General features: G+C 36.0%; 1 pseudogene; it reads left to right on the forward strand.

Moving 5' to 3' along the window:
• The first annotated feature begins 1,400 nt into the window (after positions 1-1,400).
• LOC150103775 (5S ribosomal RNA) lies at positions 1,401-1,519 on the forward strand (annotated as a pseudogene).
• The last annotated feature ends 10,207 nt before the right edge of the window (positions 1,520-11,726 follow it).

The following is an 11,726-nucleotide window of genomic DNA, read 5'->3' on the forward strand; positions in this document are numbered from 1 at the left end:
ATAAGAATGATTAGATGACTATATTTATAAGATATTGCATTAAACAGATATATGTGTAGTTTAAGACATATATTGCCAAGATACATGTGTGCTTTCTTGTACAGAGAAACAACCAAGGTATATATGTCAACTGCAAATTATGTTTTATGTATCAAAAAATGTCAATGACAGTTTATATTGTGGAAGAACTTCATGACACTTTGCTGATCCGGTGGGTAACTCAAATATCTGCCAAAATGTAACCCTCTCCTTCTATGTTAAAACAAATACACACATGCATATAGACATTTGCAATCTGAAAATGATAATAATGAAGAAATAAATCATGCAATGATATGCAAAAAACAAGTTTTATTAATTATATGTTAAGAACATTTATGATATGTAAAGTAACTACATGTGTATGTATAAACATGATATATGTAAATAGCCCTTAACACTTCATGATAAAATAATAATGTATAATCCAAACTATATCTGTATAATCCAAACTGTATATGTATAATGTACAATCCAAAATGTTCACAGCCAAATATAAAAGTGTCAAGTCAAACATAACAAAGGACTATAAAGAAGTGTCTCCGAAAGAATAATTATATGTATTATAAGTAAAATAATCATATGCACAGAAGACATATTGTAAAATATATTATATATTATATTATAAAATATTATATATATTATATTATGTAAAATAGTAATAGGCATAAATTGTACATAATATACATATTATAATATGTATATAAATATAATATACATGTATATTATTAAGATCAAGAAATGTAAAATAAGCATTCTATGTACTAATGTATATATATTTATTTGGATTGTATGTAGATGCTTCATGGTTAATAAAATATTATCGGTTTGAAAGCACCAGTTCTCGTTTGATCACTGAAGTTAAGCAAACCTGAGCGCAGTTAGTACTTGGTAGGGTTCCCATCTTGGAAACCTGGGTGCTGCTGGCATTAATTATTTTTGCCACGTGAGCGTTATTATTTTTTTTATAGCTTTTTTTCATTCGCATAGTTTTCTAGTTGTTTCGGTTGTTTGCTCAAGTTGAAAGAAGATGACACCTGCAGGATTGCTGTAAAAGATTTATCCATAGCGAAATATCAAGCAATTGGTAGATGGGGGAATGACGTCATTTGCAACCTTTCCCAGAGATTAAGCCCCGGAATCGAGAGTGCAAACGCAGTGTCAGGTCTACACTACTATCACCCCTCTGTCGAATTGTGCGTGAAACCACACTATTTGTGAAGCGGTAATTTTTGAATGCTAAATGATTTACTTCGTTTGAATGCATTTAAAGATAAATTTATCGCCGCCATCCGTGGAATAGCAGACGTTATTCGTGTTGATTAGAAAAGGTTAAAGTGGGTTTTCGAGAGAATCGAAATGTCAGCGGCCACATCGGTTTCAAAGCACCAGTTCTCGTTTGATCACTGAAGTTAAGCAAACCTGAACCCATTGAGTATTTGATAGGGTGCCCATCTTGGAAACCTGGGTGCAGCTGGCATTAATTATTTTTGCCACGTGAGCGTTATTATTTTTTTTATAGCTTTTTTCATTCGTATAGTTTTCTTGTTTTTTCGATTGTTTGCTAAAGTTTTAAGAAGATGACACCGGCAGGATTGCCGGAAAGGATTTGTCCATAGCTAAACCTCCACCAATTGACAGATGGTCGAATGACGTCATTTTAGAAAGTCATTTTTAACCTTTCACAGAGATTAAGCTGCCGAAGCGAGAGTGCAAACGCAGTGTAATGACTTCAATAAACTCACCCCTATGCCGAATAATGCGAGAAAACCAGATTAGTTGTGAAGCGGTAAATTTTTAATGTTAAATGATTTACTTCGTTTGAATGCCGTTAAAGATAAATTTATCGCCGCCATCCCTGCAATAGCAGACCTAATTCGTGTTGCTTAGAAAAGGTTAAATTGGGTTTTCGAGAGAATCGAAATGTCAGCGGCCACATCGGTTTGAAAGCACCAGTTCTCGTTTGATCACTGAAGTTAAACAAACCTGAGCCCAGTTAGTACTTGGTAGGATACATACCTCGGAAACCTGGGTGCTCTTAATATTAATTATTTTTGCCACCTGTGCTTCATTAGTGTGTTATTGCTTTCTTGATTCGCATAGTTTTCGTGTTTTTTCGGTTGTTTTTTCAAGTTGAAAGATGACATGCAGGTAAGTTCCATGAATTAAGTTAATTCTTGGAACGGGCGGTATTGCGGGAAAAGATATATCCATAGCTAAATCTCCAGCAATAGGTAGATGGACGAATGACCTCATTTAAGAAGGTCATTTTTAACCTTTCCCAGAGATTAAGCTCGCGAAGGGAGAGTGGAAACGCACTGCCAGTGTGTTGTGTTCACTACACTCATCCCTCTGCTGAATAATGCGTGAAAGCCAGATTAGTTGTGACGAGGTAATTTTTGAATGTTAAATGATTCACTTCGTTTGACTACCATTCAAGGTAAAGTTATTGCTGCAATCCGTGCGAGAGCAGACGTAATTCGTGGTGGTTAGTAAAGGTTAAAATAGTTGAATTGTATTTCGAGAAATATGTGAAAATCGTGTTCATCGACAATATCGCCACAATCAAAGAATGATGATTGGGCACACGTCCTGAGCAATAGGAAGAAAATTTTATAGAATTAAACGAAGGACTTAAAACCGAAGAAATACATTATGTTATCCGGGTCAAGAAGATAACCGGAATTGTGGTAATTTTAGGAAGACCCCCGTCTTGCTTCCGGTGTAAAAAAATAGGCCATTTGAGAAGACAATGTGTGGAGCTAAAATGTAACAATTGCCTTCGCATTGGACATAGTGCAAATAATTGTCCCGGAAGTACATATGCGTCTGTTTTAAGGAGGAAGGTGGATGAGCAGGTAATAAATGAAACAACGATAGATCTAGAGACACAAGAAGAATTAATTCAGGAAAAGAAATCAATGCTACAAGAAGGTATTCAGTCAAACACTCATCCTGAGATAGAAACTGCTAAGAAAATTGGAACAGAAGATTATAAAGGATGTTTGAGTACACCGATTGACGATGCCAAAAAGGAACCAGAAACAATTATGAAAAATGACGAGAGCGCTAAAGGACAAAATAAAAAATACTGAAAACTAGAATCTGAACAAGAGATGTGGAAAACAGACGAACGTATTGAAAAGCAAAACATATAAATACTGAGGAGACAGAAGCTGAAAAAGAACAGAAAATGCAAATAATTCAAATTGTCAAAAATGAACAAACAAAGGGAGTCCCGGAAACCACTGGTAACCTGAAAATGCAAAGAGAAGTAAAGAATGTAACCCCAGTGGTAACGAGTGGCCTTTGTAACCCAAATCAGAGAAGGGCGAAAATAAAAGTCACTCCAAATATCCCAAGAACAGGAAATAAAAAATGCAAGTAAGGAAAAAAGGAAATCTCTACAAATAATAATATAAACAACACACACAACATGAAACCGATGAGCTTAAATTTCATTGGCCTAAACCATAAGGATACTCAAAATTTATGAGTAAACCACATATATATATCCTTTCCAGATATTATAATGTTACAGGAAACAAAAATTGGCTCTAAGAAAAAAGAATAATTGCACATTACATTTTAATCTATGAATTTGCAAATAATAGTAAGAGTGGTGGACTGATAACTCTAATAAAACGCACTCTAGATATTCAATTAATTTCTCATGACGTACTCATAAGGCATAAAGTTTTAGAAACAGATATAGTAGTAGAAAACAAGCATGCACTCTTGTTAATGGATATGGACTAACAAAACATGAAGAAAAAAAAATATTTTGGAAACAAATGAAACACCATTTATTGCAAAAAAACATTGACAAAAACATAGCAGGGTACATGAATTTGGTAGAAAGTAAGCTAAAAGATCAAGAGAAAATAACTGAAGTACCACAAAAAGAATACTCTAACATCTGTGGACTTACTGATGGTTTCAGGTTTTTATATCCGATAAAAAAAGAATTCACCCACTTTGCTCCGGGCAATGCATCCAGAATAGACAGAATTTACCTTCCAATCCATCGAGGAATGACTGACAATAGTGTTAAACATACTCCAGCCGTATTTAGTGATCACCACATAGTAGAGCCAAAAATTCAGTATTCCCAGAAAGGAAAACTAAATACATTTATTAATCGGAACTTTCCACTATGGAAATTTAACGATAAGCTCTCAGAGGAAAATGAATTTAACACCGAAGTTGAAAAATATGAAAACGCAATCAGTGCGTGGGAAATATTTAAATCAAACATCAAAAAGGCAGCTATCCGAATAGGAAGTAAAATAAAGAATCAGCAAAAGAAAGAACAAGAGGAAGACCTTAAAGTTATCGAGCTTATACTACTCAGACAGAACGAACAGAGAAGTAAGAGCAGAAATAAATCGAATAAAAAATGAAATAAAAGAATCACTATACAAGGAAATAGAATGTGCATGGCTACATGCGCGTATAAAAGTGGTAGAAACAAATGATGAAGGGGAAGCACTGTTTATGAAGCATCATTATGAAGGGGAAGCACTGCAAGAAGATGCATAGTTACTGAGGGTTCCCCACAAACACTTTACAGCTCTATTCACAGGAAAGGACAGTGATCCCATTGAACGAAATAAATTTACGTCATTTCTACTCAAGCTAACTAAAATGGAAGCTGACGAGATTGATGCCCACATTACAATATCAGAATGCAACAATATAATAAAGCATCTCCCAAAAGGAAAATCTCCCGGAGCAGATGGTTTAACAGGAGAATTCTACAAAAAATACTTTAAAAAGTTTTGAAAACTTGTTTATGAGGATGAATAAGCAAATGTTAGAAACGCAGGAAAAACCGCAACACTTCAGCGTTGGGTTCATGATATTAATACCAAAAGTCTCAGATCCAGAAAAACTGAAGGATATAAAAAATTGGAGGGGTATAACATTGCTTAACACTGAATACAAAATAATCTCAAAAATCCTAACAAACAGAATACAGAGATATCTACAGAAGCTTGTTTCACCTAATCAAGCATGCGCAGTTAAAGGAAGAAGCATCACAGACACTATCACACATCTTAGATGTATATACGAATCGAATACTACACTTTGACCAACAGACCTTACATTTTCCTAAGTTTAGACTTAGAAAGAGCCTTTGACACAGCGAGTTATGAAAACGTATTTGAAATAGCAAAAGAAAGAGGATTTGGAGCTAACTTTAGGAACTGGTCAGAAATATTTTATCAAAATGCACAAAGTCATATAATGATACATAAAAAACTCTCCGCACCTATCCAAATCAATTGTTCCGTACGACAAGGGGATCCTCTCTCTATGGCCCTCTTTGTATTAGCAATCGAACCACTAATCAGAGAACCAAAAAGAAACAAATTCAAGGAACAAATATTCATGGAGAATGCGGCGCAAAATTACTAGCATACGCAGACGATATAACACTGACATTAGAAAATGAAAAATCTATTGAGGAGACTAAAAATATTGGACTCCTTCGGAAAGGCCTCAGCTCTCAGGGTGAACGTAGAGAAGTCTTGCTCTTTGGTGGTCAGTGAATGGAAAAAGGAACCAAAAATACCGGATGGAATGTTAAGGAAAAACTACTTGCCAGGATTAGGAATAAAGATTGGAGGCATAGAAACACAGGTAGAGCAATGGAAAGAACTGTATGAAGCCATATCTAAAAAAAATTAATAATATGCGAAATGGACACCTTTCTGTGAGAGGCAAAGCCAGGATCTGCAACATGTACTTAGCCTCCAGATTGTGGTTCAAAATACATAACATTCCATACCACGGACAATGGTCGGATTAGATTCACAGGCTCTTTGCAACATACATAACGGGTTCACAATATGAACCAATGCGCCGTACTACACTCTTTCACGAACTTGAAGCTGGAGGTCTCCGCCTAATTAACATACACCTAAAGACACTGATCATCAGAGCCATAACCACAGTAAAAGAACATCATAAATCATACTACGATACGCAATTGCTTTTCTACAAAAGTGCCTCCCTGACAAAGTCATCAGTTCTCTTCCTTCGATCAGAAAAAGACCACCAAGAATGTTCACTGAGATAGCTGAAGGATACAGATTTAGAAGAAAATCACGACATTGAAAAATTGCTGCATACGAAAACAAGAGCAATATACTGTATATGCAAAACTAACCAGAACCATTTTTCCAATACCTCAGCATCGTGAACAAAAAAGAGGGGAGATCAAACTAAGCCCAGTGTTAAACAATATATTTCGTCTTCCCATAAGTCCGATCTACAAAACCTTTTTCTTCAAAGTGCATCATGCATGTTTGCCAACCAAAATGTGGGTAATAGCAAGAGGAATAAAACTAGATTGTGCTGCAACCTGTAAATTCTGTAAAGAGCCAGAAACACTTCATCACATGATGATCTATTGCAAAAAAAGCAGAAGAAATCTGGAGTCTGGTGAAACAATGGATGCCTCAGAATCAAATAATAAATGAAAATCTAATATTTTGGCTAAACGAGAAAAACTTAACCAGAGTACAAACAATCATAATTATCACAACAATGTATACCATCTGGACATGCACGTGTGACCAGATGTATGACAGAACAGGCAGTGGAAACATCCAAACAAAGTTCCAAAATTACCTGCAAGATGTCATGAAAAACTACGCAGAAATCTGCAGTGCAACTACCACATCATTGCTGAACCAGCACAGAGTAATGGCATTGCAGGTTTAATAACATTAATAAGAAAAAAGTGCAACGTGCAAATCATATCTCACTGCACACTAATAGAACACAGAGCGTTAGAGGTTGAAATGGTCTGGGAAGGTCAAATAGTGTCTGTGATTAATATATACGGCCCAGCTGATCACAATAACAAAAAACACTTTTGGGAAACAATATAAACGAAACTCTGAAACATAAAAAACGTCATAATGGGGGGGGGGAGACATGAATTTGACTGAGAACAACGCCATAGAGAGGGAAACTAGCAATACTGTAACAAAACACAATTATACACACATAATACAATGCTCTCAAATCAGACACTTCTCTCGTATACTTTTCCCTACACTAAAAGAATACACACACAATTCCCCCACCACGCTTCACGGTTAGACCGGATATACGTTAGCCAACATCTGAAGTCGACTGTAAAGGAAGTTTACCACATACCATTAAGCTTTAGTGACCACCATTTGGTCAAGGCTAAACTCTCCTTTGAGACTCACGATAGCCACACATACACGAACAGAAATTACCCGATGTGGAAACTAAACAACAGCATTCACTACAGACATAAAGCAAATATTATACAGCATAACTGACATCCAAAGGCCAGTGGATGCCTGGAACAAATTTAAAACACAAGTTAAAAAAGCGGCTATAAACATAGGCAAACACAGAAAATACAACACGAAAAAAGAAAAATTAAATATAATAAAAGAACTCACGCAAACATACAACACCGATAGAACACTTCCACAAAACAAAACTGCTATTAATGCCCTGAAGGCCCAACTGAGATTAAAGAGGCAGAAGGGGCATGGATTCGGACGAAGCTCAAAACTATGGAGCAAGATGAAAGTAAAACTAAAACTGGGTTTCTGTTTGAAGATTTAAGAAAGGAAAAAAACACCTTTTGTGGTTTTTTACTTTCAAATCAAACGCGAGGGGACAGAGACGAAGGAAATGTAAACCTCCTTCATCACTTCCACTTGGAATACACTAAGATCTTCGCCCGAAAAGACTGTTGCACAACACAGACACAAAAACTATTAAAGATTTTTGCACACTCAAGGAGACAGTACAAGAACAAATAGACTCACCAATCACACCAACAGAATGCAAAAACATCATTAAGTCCCTTCCACTACACAAATCTCCAGGACCAGACGGCCTCATTCCGAATTCTATAAAGCGTACTACCCACTTTTTGAGACACTATTTGTGAAAATGCTTAACGAAATACACAATTCGGAAAGCATCCCAGATTATTTCAACCTTGAATACATAACACTTATACCCAAAAAGAAAGACACCACCAACAACAGAAACACACAATGGAGAGGCATAACACTTCTGAATAGATACTTTAAAATCATGTCAAAAATATTGTCACAGAATACAAACACACATTCACAAAATAATATCGCCATCCCAAACCTGAGGTATAAAAAACAGGAAAATATCAGACAAAATCCTACAAGCTCGTTGTATATATGAGCATTATCAGGCTACACAACAACCTTCTTTGATGTAGATATTGAAAAGGCCTTCGACTCCGTTAGTCACCACTATCTGAACGAAGTCCTCAAAGCCGCAGGTTTTGGGAAGAAATTCCAAAACATAATATCTAACATACACAGCACAGTCACGCCTCATAATTAACAAAAAAACTTTCTGCACCTGTTAAAATTGACTGTTCGGTCAGACAGGGAGACAGTTTATCTATGATCCTTTTCGCTCTTGCCTTAGAACCGGTGATACGTGCAATTAGAGAACATCCCGGCGTAGTGGGTACTCACATAGGAGGTGGACAAACAAAAGTGCTCGCCTATGCCGATGATGTAACATTAACTTTAACAACAGCCGAGTCCATCACGCTAACTCTTGACATATTCCACATGTTTCACAAAGCTTCAGGTCTAAAGTTAAACCTAAACAAATGTCATGCGTTGTTCGTCTGCAGGTGGGCAAATAAGCCAACCTTCCCGAAAGAAATAAAAATCAAAGAATACCTCCCACTCTTGAGAAATCACACTAGGAAACCAACAACACAATGCACTGTGAGAACTAACTCATAACAAAATGTTACAAAAAAATCTCACAAATGAAAACCAGACAACTTCCGGTTAGGTCGAGGGAAAAAATTTGCAACCAATACCCACTATCAAAGGTATGGTATCTGGTGGAAAACATCAACTATAACGGGAGACAAGTAGAAAAAATACACAGAGAGTGTGCAAAATTTATTTGGAGTTCAAAATACGAACCCCTAAGAAGGACCACAATTTTCCATGACGTTGAAGCCAGAGGACTAGGCCTGATCAACGTACACCTGAAAACTCTAAGTGCAAGAGCAAAGCTCATAGAGAGAGCCTACTCCGAAAGAAAAGCATGGAGCACATACATTATATACTATACACAAAGAATAATGCCAGACAAAATAATCTGTTCCCTTCCGCAATCGCATGGCAAAATACCAAAGCTGTTCCGTGAGATTGTGGAAAGCTATAGATTCATTAACAATTACATAACAATGAATGAATTCGTAATCATGAAACCCGTGAGATTGAAAGAGGACAAATAAAACAATCCCATGTAGTGAAAAAAGTATTCACATTACCCATTAACCCTAAAACATTCTTTTACAAAGTACACCACGCCTTCTTACCCATAAAAATATGATGCATAGGGAAAGGCATTCCATTGCACGGCCCAGCAAAATGCCATTTTTGCATTCAACCAGAAACACTACACCACATGATGCTTTTCTGTCCCCATACCTCCAAGATATGGAACACCGTTCAGTCTCACATACAAGACTCCACCCATCACAGAACACACACTCTTCTGGCTACACGAAGGACTCATAAACAACACTACGGCAATCATCATCATAGCAGCGATGTATGCTATATGGACCTGTAGATGCGATAAAGTTTATGGCAGAGAAGCAGGCCCAGATATAATTACAAAGCTGAACACATACTTAAAAGAAGTCATTACAGACACCATACACAGAAAAAAGATTACAACTACTTAACCAATGGCGCAAAACAGGACTCATATCGGAAGATGTGGATGAAAAGATACTAATACAGGACATAAAACACCCACCATAAAACACAAATCAAGCCCATCTCCACAATATAAAAAAAAAATAATAATAATAAATAAATTACAGCTACAAACTATGTAAACTTATATATAAGGATATAGGTATGCTGCATACAGCGACAACTTAATGTATATATGAAATAAGAATATTGTGAATATGTAAATATTTTCTTATCCCTTTAGGGGAATCATATGAAAAACTAGATAAATATAAATAAGCTATTGCATTAAAAATATATATGTAGATCAAGATATATTATCAAGATATATATATGTTCCCTTGTACACAGACACAAGCACATTATATATGTCAATTGCAAGCTATTCACTTAAGATTAATTCATGCGATGATAATAAACCAAAGTATAAACTATCAAATGGTATCGATGTATAGACGAATACATACTTGTGCACATATAGCAAAACCTCTGTATATATGAGAGCAGAGAATTCCCTCTTAATAGAATTAAAGAATATAATGTCAAACGGAAATGGAATGTAATATGTACAAAAAAGTACAGCATGTATTAGAGAAATCTGTGTAGTAATATATATAGAGATGCTAACAAAATGTATGTTATTATAAATGTATATACAGACACAAGCACTGTGTGTGTGTGTGTGTGTCCATTGTAAGATGTGCATTTGAATTAACTTGAAGTGATATTATACTTTTACATTTTGAGTCATAGTTAGAAAGTTGAACGTTTTCTTGAGCCTTTTCTTTCCGGACTCTTAGTTAATTTTTTTTCTTTGGGTTTTGACTTCAGGCTTTTGGTGACGTTAGGCGTAAACTTCATTTCTGCTCTCCTTACTAGGGTCTGTTTAGTATTCCATTCTGATTTCTCTACTTCGTTTTCTAAATCCGTTTTACTTTGTTCTGTAATTTGTGTTACCGAGATAGTGTGAGTTATTTCAGTGTTTGCAGTTTCTTCATCTTCAACCGGACAATTATTATTTAATTCTTCATTTGTGTTATTTGGAGTGATTTTTTTTTCTCTGTAGTTTCAGGTTTTGTTACTTTTGCTGAAACTGACCTTTGGCTGTTAGTCTCCTCGCCCGCCCAGATAATCCCTTTAGCGGAGAGTTATTTTCATTACACTCCTCATGCCCGTAGGTTGTTAAGCCCTGGTGAGCTGCTCTCATTGATCCGATTCTCTGCCTCATATTCAATAGTTGAAGATGTTTTCTGGAAGTCTTCTGCTTTTTCAAGTTCATCGCACGTGTTCGGTTGACTACCCGAAGGGCACGCGGCAAACATGGAGGCATATGTCTGCCCTGGACATTGTTTAATATCTTGTCCGATTCACTTGCATCGCTCACATTTCGATGCTGTGCATTCTCTTCTTAGATGACCTACTTGCCTGCATCTGAAGCACACAGGAGGTCTTCTTGGAATGATCACTAAGCCTGGCATTTTAGATACTTTTATAAGGTAAGGGATATTTTCTAGTCTGGCATCGTCATTCAAAGTAATAGTCAATCTTTTTTGTTAGATAACGCATGCGCCCATTCTTTATCTTTTATATTGGATACATTTTCAATGCATTCTATTTTACCAAATGATTCAAAATGCATGCGAACTAATCTATTAGATATTTGGGGAGGCAACCAATGAATTAAAATATCTAATTTTCTAGATCTCACAATGGGGATAATTCCACATGTATGGTTATTAACGTTAAGTGATTTTAATTTAGAAAAATTTTCTTTCAAGGAAAACATGTTTAAATGAAATCATGAATATATAACTGAACTTTAATGAGCCAAGGTGCCATACATCGGAACCTCTTACCTACCTTGCCTTTCAAACTTTCGATGATATCCAGTTCTGTATATGGAGCGCC

The sequence above is a fragment of the Typopeltis vanoorti genome, chromosome 8 (genome assembly GCF_054136105.1).
Source record: "Typopeltis vanoorti isolate ZY-2024b chromosome 8, IOZ_Tvanoo_1.0, whole genome shotgun sequence".
NCBI classification, from domain to species: Eukaryota; Metazoa; Arthropoda; class Arachnida; order Uropygi; family Thelyphonidae; genus Typopeltis; species Typopeltis vanoorti.